Genomic DNA, 20005 nt, shown 5'->3' with positions numbered 1-20005 from the left:
TGTTGTGTTTTTTTTGTACTTTGGGTTCGGATTGGCCTTGGAAAGGAGAACAATCGATGGGTTTGTTTGATGAGGATTGTATTTGATGAGTTGAATGTTCATTGGATTGAAAATACGCGTGTCTGAGAGCAAACTTCAGGTTGAACCACTTGCCAACATTTTTAGGAGCCGAAGAAATTCACCAAATGCAATCCCAATGATTAAAATGATAGAATTGTATCTTCAAAAAATTCCATACATGGGAATTGGGAACCCCTCAGTGAGGCTAGTTATGATTTCAATAAAAGTTATCAAATTGGTTACCAATTAAAGCATGCCCCAAAAACCCAGCAAAAAAATTTCAGAAATCCAAGTCGATATATATTTTGATTTTACGTTTGTAATGAAACCTATGAAAACTTTTTTTACATAACTACCTAACTTAATTGGACTTTAAACACCAAATTTCAAAGTTTCGAGCCAATATCTAGACCTTTCAGCGAGGTATTGATCTTTTCTTTGGAATTCCTTATAAAATTTGATTTTTTAGAAATCAACACTCGGCAGGAATTTGGCCATTTTTGTTTTAAAATATGAATTTTATTATCTTAAAAATTTGCCAAAAGTCGAAGCATTGATTTACAGGAAGCTGAAATTCTGAAATTTTAATCATGAGGGTGTATGGGAAGGGGTGAAACAAAGGGAATAATGAAACTTTCCGTCAATAATTTTGACTAAAAAATTGACAAATGCTCAATTTTATACGAATTTTAGAGGACAAAAATATTAAACATTGAGGAAATTTTTGTTCACAAATTTATAATTTAAGAAAAATATTGGTCGCAAAATTCCTCACCCCACCTCCCTCTATTCTGCGAAGTCCAGTATCGTGTAAGTATGGGTAAAAAAAAATGGTGTTCCCAAAAATTGCATGATGCACGTATCGCTGAAAACTGAGCCGAACCATCTCAAGAAGCTGCTTCATCCATCACCTATAGACACTTTTTGGAAGAAAAACAATGTAATCTTGGTGCATATTCTGTAAATAGGTAAACAAAGCACTCTTTTCGAGACAAAAAGATGAAACGAGAACTGAATAATATACCAAAATAAAGGTGAAATTATACAAGGATTTTATCGTTAAAAATAACTTACTTACTCGTACTTATTCTCAAATTGAAAATTCAGAACTCACCTGGAACAAAAAATCAAAATAAATAAAATCATTAATATTAAATCTCATACAAAAATCATAAGACATAAAATTATAAAAGTGAATGAGTAAGTATAAAAAAAGAGCATGCCAATTTTTAAAATTTGGGTCCATGTTTTAAATGTATGATTGAATACAGCCCATCACTTTCCTCAACAAAAAATGAGAGAACAAATACTTACAACGAAAAATGAGCACGAAGGTAAGTGGACAATATTAATATGTTTTATACATGTAGATTGTAGATAAATCAAATCTCCTGAACCCAAAATGGAATCATAAGCAAACTGAGGAAGAGGGGTGTTAAATGCTTTGAAAATTTTTGTCTCTTTAATTTTTGGATATTCCAACACTGCATTGACACCTTGGATCCAAACACAAAAAAATACACAAAGATGAGGGAACTTCAGAAAATCAATAGGGTCACAGGATTAAAACGCAGTAAACCGACAAAAACAAATGAAATTCCAGTTGAAATTTAGCAAAAATTTCATGGAATAACATAATTTTTAAAATTACATAAAAAAACACTCCAAAAAAATTATTTAAATCAATAAAAATCACCAAATATTAAAGAAATTTCCATAAAATTAAGGCAAAATGAGAAAGAAAATTGCCCAAAACATCATAAAAATGACTTTAAAACATGAAATTGCCATTAAAATTATATCAAATCAACAAAGAGCTATGAATTTTCAAAAAATTGACCGACAACATTCTACACAAAATGCAAAAAACATCATTAAAACTTTGGTCAAACAAAACCAAACGCATTTGAATATGGAAAAACAGCAATTTCAGTAAAATTGAAAAAATTGTATAAAAAGTATCAATCACACCTTCAAGATTATACATATACATAAAAACACACAAAAAGAACATTGAAATTTTATTATCTATGCTTCAACAGTTTGATTAAAATGTGTTGAAAACAATGATATTTTTAGAAATGCAAAAAAATCTTAAAATCGATAAAAATTATCAAAAACAAGTGGTTTTGTAATCTTAGCATAGCTTGTTGGTGGCATTGTGCATTGTGATAGTTGGAGTTTCATACACGCATCTGGTCAACCTGTCAACATTTTCAGGAGGTTAAGTAGCAGAACTTGATGGTTTATTTTGTTTTTTGACAAACATTGAGCATCCACAAACTTTTGCTATGTGTGGGCCATTGCAGTTTGCACATTTTGGTTGAGGCAGTCTTCCATGAGGACAATAAGAAGCTAGATGGTTTTCTGTGCATTTCACACATTTAGGAGGTCTTCGACAATAATTCCTAGAATGGTCACATTCTTGGCAATTCTTACATTGCATAATATCAGGCTTCCTTTGTGGTTTCACTCAAATCGATACAATTATTGGTAAATGCTTTTTAAAGTAGGTAAAGATTTGTTTTCCGTCGTCATCATCTTTGGTTGTAAGGGCACATATTGGCAGAGGTTCTTTACTTCTGTTGAAGAGGAGGTGTAAACGAATAACAGGTATAGCTTTGTCAATCAATTCATTTTCAATATCTTAGCTATTGACAAATTGGTAGGTATTGAAGCCCAGAACAATGTTGTTAGTTGTTACAACGACATTGCTTAGAAGTTGTTAATGATACTGTTAGTAACAGGTTTTTCTTATCAGCAAATTATTCACATCGCTTTCTAACAACTTTATTTGAAGCAATGTCGTCTTAGTATTGCTTTTGGTATTGCTATTGCTACTGCTTTTGGATACTGACTCTCTCACACATACACACACGCATACATACATGTTCTCATATATGCTGCATACTGTTAGAAAGTCAGTATAATTGTCGTAGGTCAGTAGGAAAGGGAGGGACACTGCACTTATTGGAAAGTGTGCCCAACTATTCATGCCATCATACAACAGATAAGGATTTCATTGGCGATGCGAAGCGATGCATAAGTAAATCAGAGATACTTATTTTATAAAAAGTGATTGTATTAACTAACAGGTTTGGGTTTCATTTTGTGATACCAATTACCAACAGGAATTGCTTTTAAGCAATGTGATAGCTGTTATAACTATACATTACTAACAACATCATTCTGAGCTTTAGTAGGTAAGCATATCTTTGATGACCATAGACAGATGGTTAACTTGGTTTTGAAATGTATGGTATTACCAATTGTTGGTGTTAAAGGATTAGTGCAGATGGCTTTGGCTTCTTCAGCATCTTGAGAATTCATTACTAGGCATTTTAAATAAAGCTTAAGGGCCGATTCCGCATACTTTATTGCATAAGCAGCAGGCAGAATCCTTGACTAAAATTCACACGTTGCAAGTTTACTTAATTCAAGTACATTCACTTTTAAGTACTTGATCATCTCTGATCAAATAAATTTACTTGTATTTATTATTTTTTATCGTGAAATAGAATGGATAATCTGTCAATTAATTAAAAAATCAAGTTACTTGCGGTAGTTTGAATTGAATAAACTAGCAGCGTGTAAACCTTGCTTATCAGCATGCATCTTCAGATCTGGAGATCTACTGAACAGAATTAGATGAAATTTGAAATATATATACTTTGAAACAATTAAAAGAAAATGTCGGAAGCGATTTTCATTTGATTGAGTATTTTTCGCAGAATTTGAAATTGAAAATGAACGAAATTTGAACACTTTTCAATCATTGATAATTCCAAAACTATTCAAGTAATTAAAAATCCCATCCGACATTTTTTTCTAATTGCTTCATAGTATCTATATTTCAAATTTCATCGATTTTCGTCGGATAGATCTCGAGATCTCAACACTCGAAAATCAGGCGGACCGGGTATGCAATCGTGTATGCGGAATCGGCCCTTAAGAGATGTTCACTCTGCTTGCCATTTCTCAAATAGAACTACAAATTCGCCGTTTGTAGGGGAGAGCTGCCTAAGATGGCATAGTGTCTAAGATGGCATAGTGACGATTACTAGAAAACTACAAACTGAAAAAAAAAAGTTTTTCACTTAGACTGTTGTCAACACTGTGAACATTGAATCCCGGTATGTGACAAATTTTTTAATGGTTAAAGTAGGAAAAAAATGACAAACAATATTTTGGGGGTTGTGATTTTTAAATTGCTGCTACTTTGGAATGAGATATTGGTTCGAAAAATATTTTGTTGGAAAAAAGTGGTTGCGAATACAAAAAGTATAAGAAAAAAGGTAAGTAATGAGCTAATAGTTATAATAATTGCATCACCTTATATGCTTCTAATATCACTCTGAAATTATCAATGTGTTTGCCCAAGATGGCACCTACCAATAACATTGTATTTTCATAAAAATGTTCAAATTAGTTTTTTCTTCATTTTTGAAATATTTTCATAGGTAGGTATTAAAACTTTTGCAATAAAAACCACTTTCCTTCTAGTTTTTCTTCATTTTTGAATTATTCTCATACACATTTCAGCTTTTGTACTTGAATTTCGTTATAAAAACAGCTTTAAATCGACCTTTTCTTCTTTCTTGAAAAATGTTTATAGGTATGCCATCTTATCCATACCTGTGTCCAAGATGGCACATTTGGAACTTTTTTAAAAAAGGCAAATTACTTACAGGTACTAAAAATGAGTAAAATTTTAAAACCAGGGGGGGGGGGATTTGTAGCCAAATGTTCAAAGTTTCAGATGGTGTATTCATTTTTTCGGATAATTCATTATAGCGCCCTCCAGATCGCAAAATGTGCGAAGTATGCCATCTTAGGCGGCTCTACCCTACATATTTAGCCATACAGAGCGCATATTCTCACTCTCGATGCTCCACAATCCATTGCTGTCTCGCTGTCTCCCTATTCGCATATGAAGGAACTGACCGAAGATCAATTCCACCAGTCTGTCTTTTCGATTCTGTCTGTAATTCCTGTTGGATCGTTGTCACCATTTCATTGAATGAGTTTACATCATAGGCAGTCATTTGGGCTGCTGTTCTGATAACATCTAGATGTATGTATTTGTTCATCACTGTAGTTGAGCATTGTGTAATCGATGGTTGCTTGCAATACCACATCGCAATTCATCCCAGCATCAAGTGAAGCCGCATAAAAGTATGGCTCAACATTGAAAATTGATACCGTCGTCAGCTCTTATTGCTGCACAACGTGTTTTCCATAGTAAGTCATCCAGTACATTTCTTCATTAGCGTCGGGGACTATGCCATTAATGTGTGGCTGCCACAGCGGCTTGTCTTCGGCTAAGTAACCAAATTTTATGTTGCCTGCTGGAGCCGCTGGGAGCAGGCAGCATACAATTCGGATACTTTGCCAAAGACAAGCCGCTAGGAGCAGGCAGCATAAGATTCGGATTTTCTAATATGTAATTAAAAAAATATATATTTCAAAAAAAGTTGACAAAATTTTCCATAAATTTCTTTTTGAACACAGGTAAAGACATCAAAATATAGAAATTCATTAAAAACTGGTAACATATTAGCAAACACTTGATGAAAATTCAATTAAAACTATAAAAAAACACATCAAAACAACCCCCCCCCCCACTCTTTTAAAAAAGGGAATTAAAATCAATAAAAACTGCCAAAATTAAAGAAATTTCAGCAAATATGGCAACATTTAAGACATGAATGAAGCATCAGATAAAATTCTTCAAAAATTGCACAAAACATCGTTGAAATCTCTTCTGAACACCGTATTTTTAAGATAAAACGACAGAAAAAACAAAGTGCAAGCTCCTCATTTTCAATTCATCGATTCAAAAACAATACTTGCTACGCAATAAGCAAATACATTCGTCTCTGGTCACCTTTTCAACCCTCAAGATACCCTGAAACACATCTTCTTATGGGCGTTTCACCTTTACCAGACTGTTTAGAGCTGAAATAAGTTCAATTATTTTCGAAACGGTCCCTCTACCGGGGGTAAAAAACCTCACATCGTATGTAAATGTTCATTCAACCGGTATCTTGTACAAAGAGCCAAGCGAGTCCATTTCGCTTTCAACTTGGCCGATGCATTACCCGCGGAGGAAAAACGAAAACGGGCCCATATCGAGTATAAAATTGAATTTCATCCTATCTACATAGAGGTACCTAGCTCACTCGGCACATCAAACAGTCTGCCAAAAACGAGCACGCTAAGCAGTCAAAGAGTTATAATTGGATCATATGCGTGCTCAATTACGTTAATGACTTCAACTTTCTACTCGTAAGTACTACATACGTATATAACCTACGTGTGTGTCGTATATGTAAAATACCCTATGAAGAACTCGCCATCGCCAGTCGACGCCATGGGTTAAATAAAGCAGAAAATACACGCCTAACTCTCCTACGACCTAATTTCTTTTCGAAATAGTATGAAAAATATTCAACTTTGGTACTTTGATAATCATTTTCATATAGTTACTCGAGTTTGTCTTTTAGGGGTACTGTCCATCATATTTTTCTATAATTAAAATCCCACTCGAGGAGTAATAAACATTCTGGTTCGAGAGAAGAAACCCATCTCGCGTTGAAATCGATTTCACGCGACCGAAAAGTTGAACAATACGACCGGAAAATGCGTATAAATTTTGAATCAGAGAATGTTTTATTAAAATCCATCCGAGACCCTTCGTTCGTCGAAAGAATCTCCACATCGTAGAGAGAAATCTGCTTTATGAAGGGAAGAAGTGAGAAAAAAAAAGAATATTCCAGTTAATAAAATATCTGCGACATTTTTCGCGCCGAGATCAATTCCATGAATTGGAATCACTTTGAAACGCATCCGACCAGAATAAAGATATTTAGAGTGTCTTTCACATGTTACACCATGGATCACGCTCCCCCTATTTTTTTTTCATATTTTCTACTCTTCGAGTATCATTGCCAAAAGCTAAACGCGCGTATGTTCGAATATTTCCCAACATATTTTCTCAAATACCAAAAAATCATCTCAATAAGTATACCAAGGATACTAATTCGAATTTCCAGCACTTAAAAAACACGCAACAATAGACGCATTTAGGGTATAAAACGAACGCAAAAGGTAAGAAGAAGAACCGCGCGATAAGAAAAATAAAGCACGTAATGGCAGACCATAAAACTTGAAGCATACACACACCGCAGCAGCAGCATCATCATTCGTCGCAATAATCAATTATATGATTAAAGATAACAAACGTGGAGAGCAATCAGTTGGCAAAATTCGTTTCCCAAAAGAAATATCAATAAGATTCATCAACTTAATAGGGAACCACTTATCTAGACGCAATTTCATCTCATTTCGTCGAGAAAAATCAAAAGAAACTCCCATAGAAAATTCCACGTTAGTTTCGAGTGCCTGCCTCGTCATCTGCCTTGCAGCCTTTCCGTTTAAGCTGTATCTTTCTTTTGCGAACGAATGACTATTACGAAAAGTACCATACTACATATTCGACTCTCTTTTTAACAAAATCGACCGATTTGACCTAGAAATACACGTAGGTATTTCTCGAAGGGTAAAATGCTTACATACTGGTAAGATGTAAGACGTCGTTTGACGGTATTATAGACTCGGGTTTTGAAGTTGATTTGGTTTCAGTTTCGAAAATAGCATAAATTTCACTGTCAATCGATTCGAGATTTTGTAAGAGATACGAAAAAAAAAACGAATTAGGAGAGGTAACACTATGAGATAGAATTCAAGGAAAATACGAGTAATAACAATTATTTCATTAAGATAATGACGACGACAGTTCAATCATAATGAAATTCAACTCATTTGGTAGAATCTGACGACTTCGCGAGAATTTCTTCATTAATAATGCATAATATTTTCAAACAAGTACCCGTATTTCAATTACTCGTATTTATTCCGACCTTCTATGGATAGGCATGTGATTGATGCAACGCACTTGAACCTTTTGATAATAATCTTATGGAATGAGGGACAGTGATCTTGGACGAGATTTTTGACCTTTTGGAACAATCAATTTTGCATTTTGTGGAATAGAATGCCCAAGAAATCAACAGAGTACGTCAAAAGATTGGAATTGGTGTATTTATCATTTTGCATTTTTGACAATGAGGAAAGGAGAAGGGAGATATGAAGAGCAGGAGTTTTGCAAATATTCTGTGCGACTAGAAAAAAAGTTATTTTTAGATCAGAATTGACAAACAGAAAATCAAAAATGATAAATTTCTTCCCTTGACTTTTCCTTGTTTTACAGATCAATTTTTTCAATTAATTTTATACCTACTTGGATTTTTCCAGCATAAAGTTCATAATATTATGAAAATTGACTCGTGCCACCAAATTCTGGAATTATTGTTTGAAATGTTGAAAGTTACTTTATGAAGGAGGAAAGGGGGAGGTGGAAATGATCTGTCACTAATAAAGGTACATATTAAAAACTACAGAAACGATGATGGAAATTCTATATGAAAAGAATTTGAGCTCTGTGAAATTTGGCAACATTTTAAAGAGGCTGTTTCAGGCGTTTTAATGATATATGTAGTATATCAATTTTCCTGAACCACTAGAGATGTAGAATGAATTGGTTATTTCTCCTGCCGATTTAAATTTTTGCATTTGTTTTCAGCTCCGTCCCAAATTGAGCTAAAAATGGGAGATGGGGAGGGGGAATTTCAAAATATAAGGTAATTATATGTAGGAATATAGAGGTCAAAATATAGGTTTTTCGAGTTGCATGATCCCGAATTTGAAAGTGTTTTTCAACCTTCATCCCAAATTGGGATCAAAATGAATGATAAAAATTGAAAATTTTGGATAATTACGATATCGGGCGTCAAAATACAGGTTTTTTGAGACTTCGATTCCAAATTTTAAAGTATTTTCCAACCTTGACTCCGAAATTTTGGGGATTTGACCCCTTGATTGGGACAAATTTGGGGTCATAGGTTAGAAAAATTTGATATTCGGTATCTGCAGCGACTCAGAAAACCTATAAGTATTTCGATAGCCATATTTTAATCATCAAAAATTTTCAAATGAAAAATGCTTTTGAATTTAGAATCAGTGACTTGAAAACCCTGTATTTTGATATCCAAATCGTAAGTATCCGAAACTTTAAAATTTGTATCCCCCCGTTTTGGGCCCCATTTGGGGAGAAAATTGAAAAACACTTTCAAATTCGGAATCATGCCACTTAAAAATCTTATATTTCGACACCCACATCATATAATTATCCAAAATTTTCAATTTTCACCCCCCCCCTTTTTAGGCTCAATTTGGGGTCAAGGTTGAAAAACACTTTCAAATTCGGAATCATACGACTCAAAAAATCTATATTTTGACACCCATGTCGTAATTATTCTGCATTTTTAAATTTAGCTCCCTCTCATTTTGAGGCTCATTTAGGGCACAGCTGAAAAAAAATGCAAAAATTGGAATCAACAGAAAAAATTATTATAGAATCTGGAGATTTCAATTTTCTACGTCTGCAGTTTCAAAACGAATTTTCAATCAAAATGGGAGGATTTAGAAATTCTTCTTTATTGTTATTACTACACAGATTGAAAAATTCTGAACTCCAGAGCAAAAAGGATGAGAGTCCGTTTTTTTTCGATTTCGCGATTTTCACATCATTGGAATAGCTCTTGCAAACCTCTTTCCAATGATGTGAAAATCGCAAAATCGAACAGATTGGACTTCCATCCTTTTTGCTCTGGAGTACAAAATTGAATTCCACTTTTTTTGACAACCTTCTTCCATAAAACCACACTTCTTTCCTTTATATTCAATTTTGGGACAATTTATCGAATTTAGATGGTTTTTTTGGTCAAAAATTTGTTGGTTTTGCTAATTTCATTAGATGGAAAAATTTATTTCTAAAAAGGTTCTGAAAATTATGTACTGAAATTAATCAGAAGGGTCCTTATTTACATGCATTTTTTTTTTTTTGTCAAAAACTGAAGAACTCAAAAATCCACTGGAAGCTCCAGAACATTCAAAACCATCACTAATCGACTCGAGAGGTCGAAAATATGGTACAAACAAAATTTCAGCTTTTTTCATTAGTTTTAGATCAAATTTTGTTTTTTTTTCAGATTTCATTTTTTTAAAAAACGCCAAAAGTTTAAAAATGAATTTTAATTCCTGAAACTTTGACTGGCGGTATATTTCAGGGTCCCCTTTCAATTCCAAAGGGTTCGCTCGTACTTGGTTACTCTTAAAGTCTCGATTTTCAACCAAAAAAAAAATGGCAAGAAATTTCGCTAATTCACCAAAAAAATTGAAAAAGTCTCGCATTCTTGAAAAATGGGGGAAAAGTATCATTTTTTGACAGCAATTTCCAGAAAGTCAGCTCAATTTTTTTCAAAAACTATAAAGCCTCGCTTTTTCCTCTGAAATTGACTGTTTGCTGAAATTACCATACGTCTCGCTTTTTGCCAAAAATTGTAAAAAATTGCCAAGTCTCGTTTTTTGGCCAGTAAGTAATTATCAAAAAAGACTCGTTATTTGCAAAAATTGCCATAGTCTCACATTTTTCCAAAAATTGCCCAATATCTCGCTTTTTCGCCACAGATTTCCGAATAAGAGCCCTTCCTTTTTCTAAAATTTCCCATGTGCCACAGTTTTAAAAAAAGTCGCAACACACTTTTTCAAATTACAAACCAGATATCACAGCATTCCAGTAGGTATTTCGCGAGCAGCACATGTTTTTCAGCATATCAAAAAACGCAGTCGACACGCGACAAAAGACCCGTCACGTGTAAAGAAAAGAGCCCACGTCGTAAATTGACAACACCGTACTCAAAATAAATAGATTTCGCGAGTCGACGTGTAAAAAAGCATACGAGTGATCGATATCGACGATGACACGGGACACACGCTCCAAAAAAGAGGAAAAAAAGGAAAAAAATAAGGACGAGCGAAAAAGAAAGAGAAAAAAAAATACGAAACACCAGACTGATTCCACACATAAAACGTCCCAAACGTACTAATCAAATTGAACATCTCTTTTTACCACCGTTGCTGCAGCTACTGTTGCTGAGAGGGATATAAGATGAAAAATACTCGTATAGAGAAATGTTTTTCCACCATCATCATCAGCAGCAGCCAAAAGCATAGAGAGATCCACTGACAGAGTTAGGGTAGCAAAAACTCGCACTACTCGTATATAAGAATAGCACACCTCTTAAGTAGTAAAAGGGGTACCGTTATTAAATTTCGTCCAAATTGCCGAAATCTGTGAAACGAGCTCTGATAATCGCGAAGCCTTTACCGCCCATCTTTGCGTCTCATTCGATCGACATCTTGTCACACTGCGAGATAGAGCAAGAGGAAAAATTGCGAATAAATTGCAACCGAAAGCTATTGCTTAGTACGCGCCAGTTAAAAAAGAATATATTTCGACGAAGAGGTGCTCATCATAGGCTGAGAGAGTGAGATGAAGAAGAAGAGAAAAAAAATACAAAGAAAAAGTCTTATTATGTCTATCAATCTTTATACCGTGTTTTGTCTTCCAAGTAATCTTTTAAAGTAAGACAGAACATAATCCAGTCGTAGAGAGCACCTTATATTTTTTTCCTTTTTTATTTTGCCTCTCTCTATCTGGTTTCTTTTTTTTTTTTTGCTCCACTCTACTTTTATATTGTACTCATCCATATAACTTTTATAACAGAAAAGGATTTCCACTCCGCCGATTAATCAATTTCTTATTGCTTTGGCAGTAAAGTTTTCCCTTCGAGTGAATGGGAAGAAGCATTCTTTGCAACCGGGATTACAATAAAACAAACAGAAAATAAACTATCGACTTTATACAAGTTCTTAAAAAGTTCATTTGGTTAGTTTTATCCGTTTTTCTTCGTCTTTTTGCTCGGCCATCGCGATAGGTGAAGTCTCCATTTTCGCAACGTTTCACACACACACACACAAACACACCATCTGCACCATTCGATTCATCGAGCCGATGAGCGACCTCGAAAACACGTCTTATCAAAAAGTTTACTCTTAGCTCAGCATTTCCAATTATTTAATTTAGCTCGCTATTCGCGTAGGTACTCTGCTCTGCTCCCCTTCTCCCAACATTCCCAACTCGGCTAACATTTTATACCATAAACGATTTTAGTAAAAATCAAATACACCTCCTCATCCTCGCCAACGATAATATAGCTATAGCGTATTCCCTCGAGAGCTGTTTTTTTACTCTACCCCGAGCATATACAATACACAATACGTCCAGAAGAGAAATTTCATATACGCTATATATAACGACTTGCCAAACCATCAGGCGTTCTGTGCCCGGCTGAAAATTGCCGAAATGAAAATACAAACGTTAAATGGGAAAACTTTTTCATCTATACGATCCCCGTTCGAGTTTTGGGAGCCCCTCCTGCGTGTGAAAATTTCTCAAAAAATAGCATTCTCGCCATTCTGGCGGCCTCTGCCTCTCTCTGTGCACCACGTCTTCTTTCATCGGCATCGCAAAACGATAACAGTATTCGAGGTGCTTGAAAACAGGTGACGATAAACGACCGCTGATAAAACCACGTCGTCGTCGTATGTAGAAAGCTGCTGAAGCTTTTGGGGGGACTGGGGACTGGGGGGTGCTTTTCGAGTGCTTATGTACTACTTAATGTTCGCGATACTTAATGTTTTGATACTGGTTTGCGGTTGTTAAGGAATAGCACTTAATGACACTATTAAACGTCAACACATTAGAGATTGCAGTCGCGCCGGTTATCTTTATACGAGTTACAATCACAAAGCGACCCCGCCTGCCCTGCTTACTCCAGCAGCTTCGTCCCATGCACGTATATACACTTCAATGTAATCGAATGCGATGAGAAATAAACTTAAAAGTGTTAATCTTTGAACGCGTTTCATTTTTTTTCTCTCCTTTTTTTTGCCTTTTCACAAAGCTGGTTTTTTATACTACTTTCTCGTTCTTGCACCCCCTCCCCTAACTCTTTATCCTATATACTCGTATGGCACCTTTACGTCATCGTTGTTCATTTTACAACTTGGATGTCTGTCTGTCTCGCTCTTGTGCAGTGTACCTACTTCTATCTCTACACAGATATAAATGTATTTTACGTACACACGTTGCAGTCCTTTTTTTTTTCTGTATAAACATTATCACTCGCGCGAAATCATTTCGTGTACAGTTCCCAATTGAAAAAGCAAAAAAATATACAACGAATAGCTTTCAAAGCTACACGACGAGGAAGAGAAAACCAGAGCACTATTGAACTATGCACGTCATTTTCTCTACGTATTCCAGTAATACTTTTTTTTTTTTTTTGGTCTTGGGTATTTTACTCTTTTTCGTCATTATTTTTTTAAGCTCGTTTAATAGCTCGCGAAGCCTTTTATTTTAGTATATACCTACAAACTCCCGAAGTTCATAAAACGCGAAGAAATTGTTTTAAATTAAGTATCGTGCCTTTGAAATATATTGGTGGATATCTGTTTTAGGTATTTGGGTTGCATTTTTTATGTACACAGGTTTGCTACGTAACTTATCGACAAGTGAGGGTGCATACTGCTGCTGAGCTCCCTATCTCCTCTGACATGACACGGTTGTTCAAAACGAGGGGAGCATTTCACCGACAAAAAGACATTTTTCTTGAAACGAGTAAGGTACCTAAGCGTAAAAAGCAAGATAGCGTTAAACGTCTTGACATTTTTTTCCAACCCCATTAAGTTCATTTGACAGCAGGGATGAAAATACAGAATGTTTTTTATAATTATTAATACTTTTTTTTTTAATTATGAAAAAAGACTCTTGTCAGGGGTTCTGAAAGTTATGGTGAAATATGACACGATGCTACAAACAAGCGATCAATGAACTCGAGAATGTAGGTGGGCGGGGGAGAGGAGATGGAGACCGGTGAGGGTTTGCTTTTTCCATCAAGTTGACAATATTCAATGTGATCTTTGAGCAGATAAAATTTGATCCTATAGCTGGAGAATTTTCAACAATTGTAAACCAAATTTTCAGCTGCCCAACTTCATTTTCAGATTTTTTGGCGAATGTTTGAAAATTCAAAATTGACAGTTTTTGGTGATTTATGCTTTTTTTAAAAAAAAAGTACACGTACCTACTTGTTCAGTAAAAATAATCAAAATAAGACTTAAAATTGATATTAATTCCTGAAATCCAAATTTCACCATTCCCAGTCATTCTGAAGCCTCCAGCATGATTTTTCAATGTCTCTAGAATTTTGAATAACTATGCTCCAAAAGACGTGCGAAATAACGAAATTTGCCCTGGTGAGGGGGGAGGGGGCTTAATTCTGAACGAAATACAGCAATTCGCGTAAATTTCAAAATTTTCCCGTGCGCGAGAAAATTTTTGATTTTTTTGGATATTTTTATTATGAAAAAAGCTGGTCAAAAAACCACTCTTGAGGCGTTACTCCCAAAATCGGCTCAAATATGGATAAACTCGTTAAACAGGTCGAGTATGACACACAATAAGTTGATTTTTAGCTGCCCAACTTCATATTCAAGCCTTATGGAGCAAATTCAAAATTCTGGAGAAAATGAAAAGCGCACTGGAAAGCTCCAGAATGTCTGGAAATCGTGAAATTTGGATTTAGAGAATTAATATAAATTTTAGGACTTATTTTTTTTCTTGCTAGAAATTGTCGCGTTTCTCAAAAAATTCCAAAAAGTAGATATTGATTTTCTCTCAATATAGTTACTCAAAAAATTTCGATCTTCTACATTAAAATTTAAAAAAGACTCGATTTTCCTGTAAAAATTCCTAAAAAAAGTACCATTTTTATGCCACAATTGCCAAAAGATTTGCTTTTTGCTAAAATTGTCAACGTTTTTTTTTCCACCAAAAATTGATTAAAACTCTTGCTCTCTAGCCAACTTTATGATAAATCCACTTTTTTTGAGAAATTTCTCAAGAATCTCACTAAATCGATGAAAAATTACGACAAAATAATATGACAAATTTTCACTTTTGCTCTGAAAGTCACCCAATATCTGGTTTTTTCGCAGCAGTTATTCCCAAAAAGTCCAGCTGTTTGCTAAAATTTTCAGCACTGCTTTTCGCCAAAAATTCTGAAAAATATTTTTCCCCAAAAATTAATAAAAATTTGTTTTTTATTTGCAAAAAATTCCAGAGGAATAATTCTTCACCAAGATCTACACATAAATTTCGCTTTTTTACCTTATACAAAGTTATTTTTGACAAATATTGCGAGAAAGTATTAAGCATTATTTTTTAATTCCCATGTCCTGCTTTTTGCTAAAACTGTCAAAGTTTTGCTTTTTGCCACAAAGTGTCCAAAAATTCTTGATTTCTAGCAAAATTGGAAAGTCTTGCTTTTTTTGGCAAGTTTCCAAAAATTAGCAAAAAAAAACACATTTATTCGACAAAAATTTCGTAAAAATGATTTTTTTAGCAAAATTGCCGAAAATGTTTTCTTTTTTCACAAGCGTTACCCAAAAGTCTCGTTTTTTGCCAAAAATTAATTATACAGGCAAAATTTGGCAAAAGCCTTTTTTTCTGAATTTATATATATTTTTTTCATTTTCAAAGTTCTGTCTTGACAACATTTCTCGCTTCTTAGCAAAATTGCTGAAGATTTTCATTTTTTTTTTTTTTTTTTTCAAAAAAGACCCGAAAGTCTCAATTTTTGGGCAATAATTTTGAAACGGTCCTATACGTTTTGCTAAAATTGTAAAGTTGTCAGTCTTGTTATTTGCCAAAACTGTCAAAAATCTTTGTTTTTTTTTCAAAATTTCTAACACTTGTTTTTTTTTGCAAAAAGTTCCAAAAAGTTACTTTTTTTCCAAAAAAGTTTTCTAGAGATCTCGCGTTTTTGCCAAAAATGACCACAGAGCTTTCGTTCAAACTAAAACTGTCTAAGTCTCGCTGTTTGAAAAAAATACTCTCTTATTAGCAAAATTGCTGGAAATGTCTACTTTTTTCACAAACGTTACCCAAAAGTTTCGCTTTTTGCCAAATTACAAAAAAGTTGCAAAATAATCAATTTATATTTCAATTTGTAATGTTTACTTACTTGTTTTTTTTTTTTTTTTTTCTTAAAATTGTTAAAGTCTTTGTGCAAAAAATTGACTTCGTTTGAACTTGGCAGAAAGCATTTTTTTGCTGAAATTGTTAAACTTTTCCTTTCTGCCAAAATTCCTCACTTTGTAGCAAATTGCTGATGATTTTCATTTTTTTTTTTTTCAAAAATGACCCAAAAATCTAAAGTTTTGGCCAGTAACATTCAAAAAGTCATGTGTTTTACTAAAATTGCCAGTCTTATTTTTTGACAAACTTTTTTTTTAAATCCTGGTTTATTAGCAAAATTTTTAAAAATTGTTTTTTTTTAGAAAAATTTCAAAGGGTTTCAGTTTTTTTTTAAATGTTACTTACAGAATTTTCGCTTTTTTGTCAGAAGTTGTCGAAGAGCCTTTTTTTGTTGAAATTGTCAAAGTCTCGCTTTTGGCTAAAAATTGGCTCTTATTTTTCCAAAAATAAATTTCAAAAACTCTCACTTGGTTGCCAAAAACTGCCAAAAAGTTTCATTCAACTTTATATTTCAATTCGTAATACTTACCTATGTTCTGAATCGTTTTTTTGTTTTTTTTTTGTTTGTTTTTTTTCGTAATTCTGTATGCTTTTGGTTTATAAATAATGTTTTGCTCTCGTTTCGTCACTTTTTTGGTTACCTACTAAAGTTAAATTTTGTGGAAAAATTGAGTTCGTGTCCTGTTTTTTTCGTCGTTCTGCTTTTTTGCCACTTCCCATTGAAAAATTTCCATCATAATTAGAATAATATTGTACAAGTATTTGTAATTATGGTGCGTTGATTTTGAAAAATTTTAAGAATTTTCCCTCACCTCAGATCGGTTGAAGATGATTGCTTTTCTTCGAACTTATCGGTAATTATTGTTGAGAAAATATCCTATAGTAATATTACTTCCACAGCCACGATATTCTGTGCTGTTGTCTCATCGACGAAAAGACGAACGTTTCGTACAACGCCTGGCATCCTATACGTATAGGAAAACGGAGACAGAGAGCGAGAATGCGAATTTAGAAAATCTAAAAACTTTCGCAACTCTGTTCTGCGGCGCAACCACCACGCAACAACTTATAAATGAAGAAAGTTGCTCAAAAGTAGAGCATGCACCGCACACATTTGAACATTAGGTGTTGATGATTGATTGCAACGCGGTGTGGTATGTCGGTCGGTGAAGAAAAGGCCATTGGATGGGCTAAGATAGAGGAGAGGTGTGTGCGGTTTACTCGTACTGCGAGTAGTTATTTGAACGAAAGAGTGAGAGAAAAAACGAGGTGTACGCTATTTTTTGCTTTTAAGTTTTAATAAAAGGTTACTTTCGAGTTACCGAAACAGTTTTAATATTGCTTGTCATTTTCTCGGCCGTACTAAATTCATTACTGGCCGAAAGAAAATTCCGACCCGTAACCCCGGCACATAAATCCATATCACGAACAGTTGGCCGTGAGAAATATTCTCGAAGCCGATAGATTAAAAGGCGAAGGAACCGCATAATCAACGATACACCGGCTACAATTTAACGTAGATAAAGTGAAATTCCACCGCATACGGTACCCTTTTACATCCCTCGCCTTCGTCACCCTTCCAATCATTCGGGTTGCTGCTGATGTTGTCGGTTGTGGAAAACCTTTGCCTTACTTACATGCAGAGACTATGTACGTGGTATGCGAACCGAACCCAGCACAGCTTCAAAGCTGGCTGTAGGCTTTGCTCAAGTTCCTTAAATTAAAAAAAGAATAACGAGCTACACTTTTTTTTTTTACAAAAGTGTGCAAGCCGCAGAAAAAGACACATTATAATGTTTGCGAGGTAGCTTTTTTTCCACATGTGTTGGTATGTTGCTTTGTGGTCATGAAATTGAGAAACGAATGTGGCGTATGTGTAGAGAGTATCTAAAGTAATGGAAGAGGGTGAAAAAAAAAGGTCAAAGGAAGCATTTTTGAAATTAAAAAAGTCTTTGGTCAAGTTACCCGGCGTCGCAACGCACAAGTTTACAATAATGCAGCAGAGAGTCGAAAGAGGGGGGGGGGGAGGACGTGAAGTTGATTTGAATAATTTTACAAACTCGATGCGCGATGATGTAGGATGCTGTTACGACATCAGGCAAGATGACTTTTTAGTGATTGAAAGCTTTGTACTTTTCGGAGTAAATGTTTTTAGTTATTTTATCAAGATGGATGCTTTAAACTGGACGAACTTTGATACGTACGGTTTCGCGAGAGGGTTCGCTTCTTTTTTTTTCTTCTTGCTTCTGCTTTTTTTTTGACGACTTTCAACGAAACTCTCTTTTGATGGGTAATGTTTTGACGTAATGTCGCTTGGGGACGTGTTAGTTTTAATTTTACTACATAAGAGGTTTTCTCCTAAAGATGGTGTGTGTGATAAGGCATAAGGGAAAGCGATGAGGCAACATTGTGGAGTGTCGGTCCATTTGACCGAGCCGAGTGAATGGTTTTAGGGGGAATTTTATACCCGGTTCGAAACCGAGGTTTATGGATAAAGACGCTGAAGAGCTTTGAAAATTTTTCTCAAAACGTATAAAGAAGTATAAGCGTAGATGAACTTTAAGGGGTTGGCGGTTTTATGTGTTTTGCTTAAGTTTAGAGGGTCAGAAACTCAAATGCCAAGCGGGGTTTTAAATTTTATGGATTTTCTTTTTTCATTTCTTCCGACGACGACGCGTTGCATTAAGGCCGAGCGAGGGTGCGGTGAATAATGCCAAGTGATAATTTAAAATGATGCTGCGGTTTAATCTCGCGAGAATTTACAGTGTCGCCCGATTCGCTAGGCGATTTTTTCGACTTTTTTCACCTAAACTCGGACGTATTTATGAATTGTTGTTTGAGATGTTTGTACATGAAATTTGACTTGTGTTGCCAAATTGTGGAATAGTTGCTTGAAATGTTGAAAGTTACTTCAATGGATGGGGAGAGGGGGGTGACCTGTCACTTGAAAGGGTATTAAAAATTACAGAAATGATGATGGAAGTTCTAAATAAAAAGAATTTGGGATTCATGAAATTTGGAAACAGTTTGAAGAGGCTGTTTCAGTCGTTGTAATGATTTTTTCTGGACCATTTCGTTCTAATTTTTTATGAGCTTTTCCCCAGTTTCAAAATTGCTCAGTGTATGTGGTCATCTTGCCCACCATAGTTATAAAGAATAAAATCTCCCATCTTCAAATCAAAATGGTTTCATACAAAAAATGTTTAAAAAGAGTCATTTTAGCCTCCTGAACTTCAAAAACACCAAAAGAGTCAAATTAACCATCCTCAAGTCAAAAACATTCGATAAAATCTACATATATGGCTTCATTCCAAAAAATCTCAAAAAAGTAATTTTGCCCATGCTTTTGCTCAAAAAATTGAAAAGAGTCAAATTATCCATATTCAAGTCGAAATACTTCAAAAGAATCAGGATATATCGTTCCACACTAAAAATATCACAAGAGAGCCATTTTGCCCATGCTTATGTTCACAAGATTCAAAAGAGTCAAATTATTCATCCTCAAGTCGAAATATTTGTACTTCAAAAAAATCAGGTTATATTCCTTCATACTAAAAATATCTCAAAAGAGTCAGATTACCCATCTTTAAGTGAAATGAATCATTTTGCCCATCCGTACACTCTAAGACTCCAAAAGACTCAGATTACCCACCCTCCAGTGAAAAACTATTGAAATAATCTATTTACACAGCTTCAAACGTATGTACTAAAAATATTTAAAAAGAGTTATACTTTCATTCAAAAACTCCAAAAGAGTCAAATTACTCATCCTCAAGTCAAAAACATTCAAAAGAATCAATTTATTTGGCCATAATTAGACAAACATGCAAAAAGTCATCTTGCCCTCATGCATGAGGGTAAGAGTACGCGCATCTCTCA

At 34.5% G+C, this 20005-nt stretch overlaps 1 protein-coding gene across 1 annotated transcript in view; it reads right to left on the bottom strand.

Annotated features, from left to right (window-relative positions):
- The window catches only part of LOC135838809 (protein timeless homolog), a 400385-nt gene that overhangs the window by 167372 nt on the left and 213008 nt on the right, over positions 1-20005 (bottom strand). The gene's annotated exons all lie outside the window — the stretch shown is intronic.

Source organism: Planococcus citri, chromosome 3 (assembly GCF_950023065.1).
Source record: "Planococcus citri chromosome 3, ihPlaCitr1.1, whole genome shotgun sequence".
In the NCBI taxonomy this organism is placed as follows: domain Eukaryota; kingdom Metazoa; phylum Arthropoda; class Insecta; order Hemiptera; family Pseudococcidae; genus Planococcus; species Planococcus citri.
This window is presented reverse-complemented; position numbering and strand designations above follow the sequence as displayed.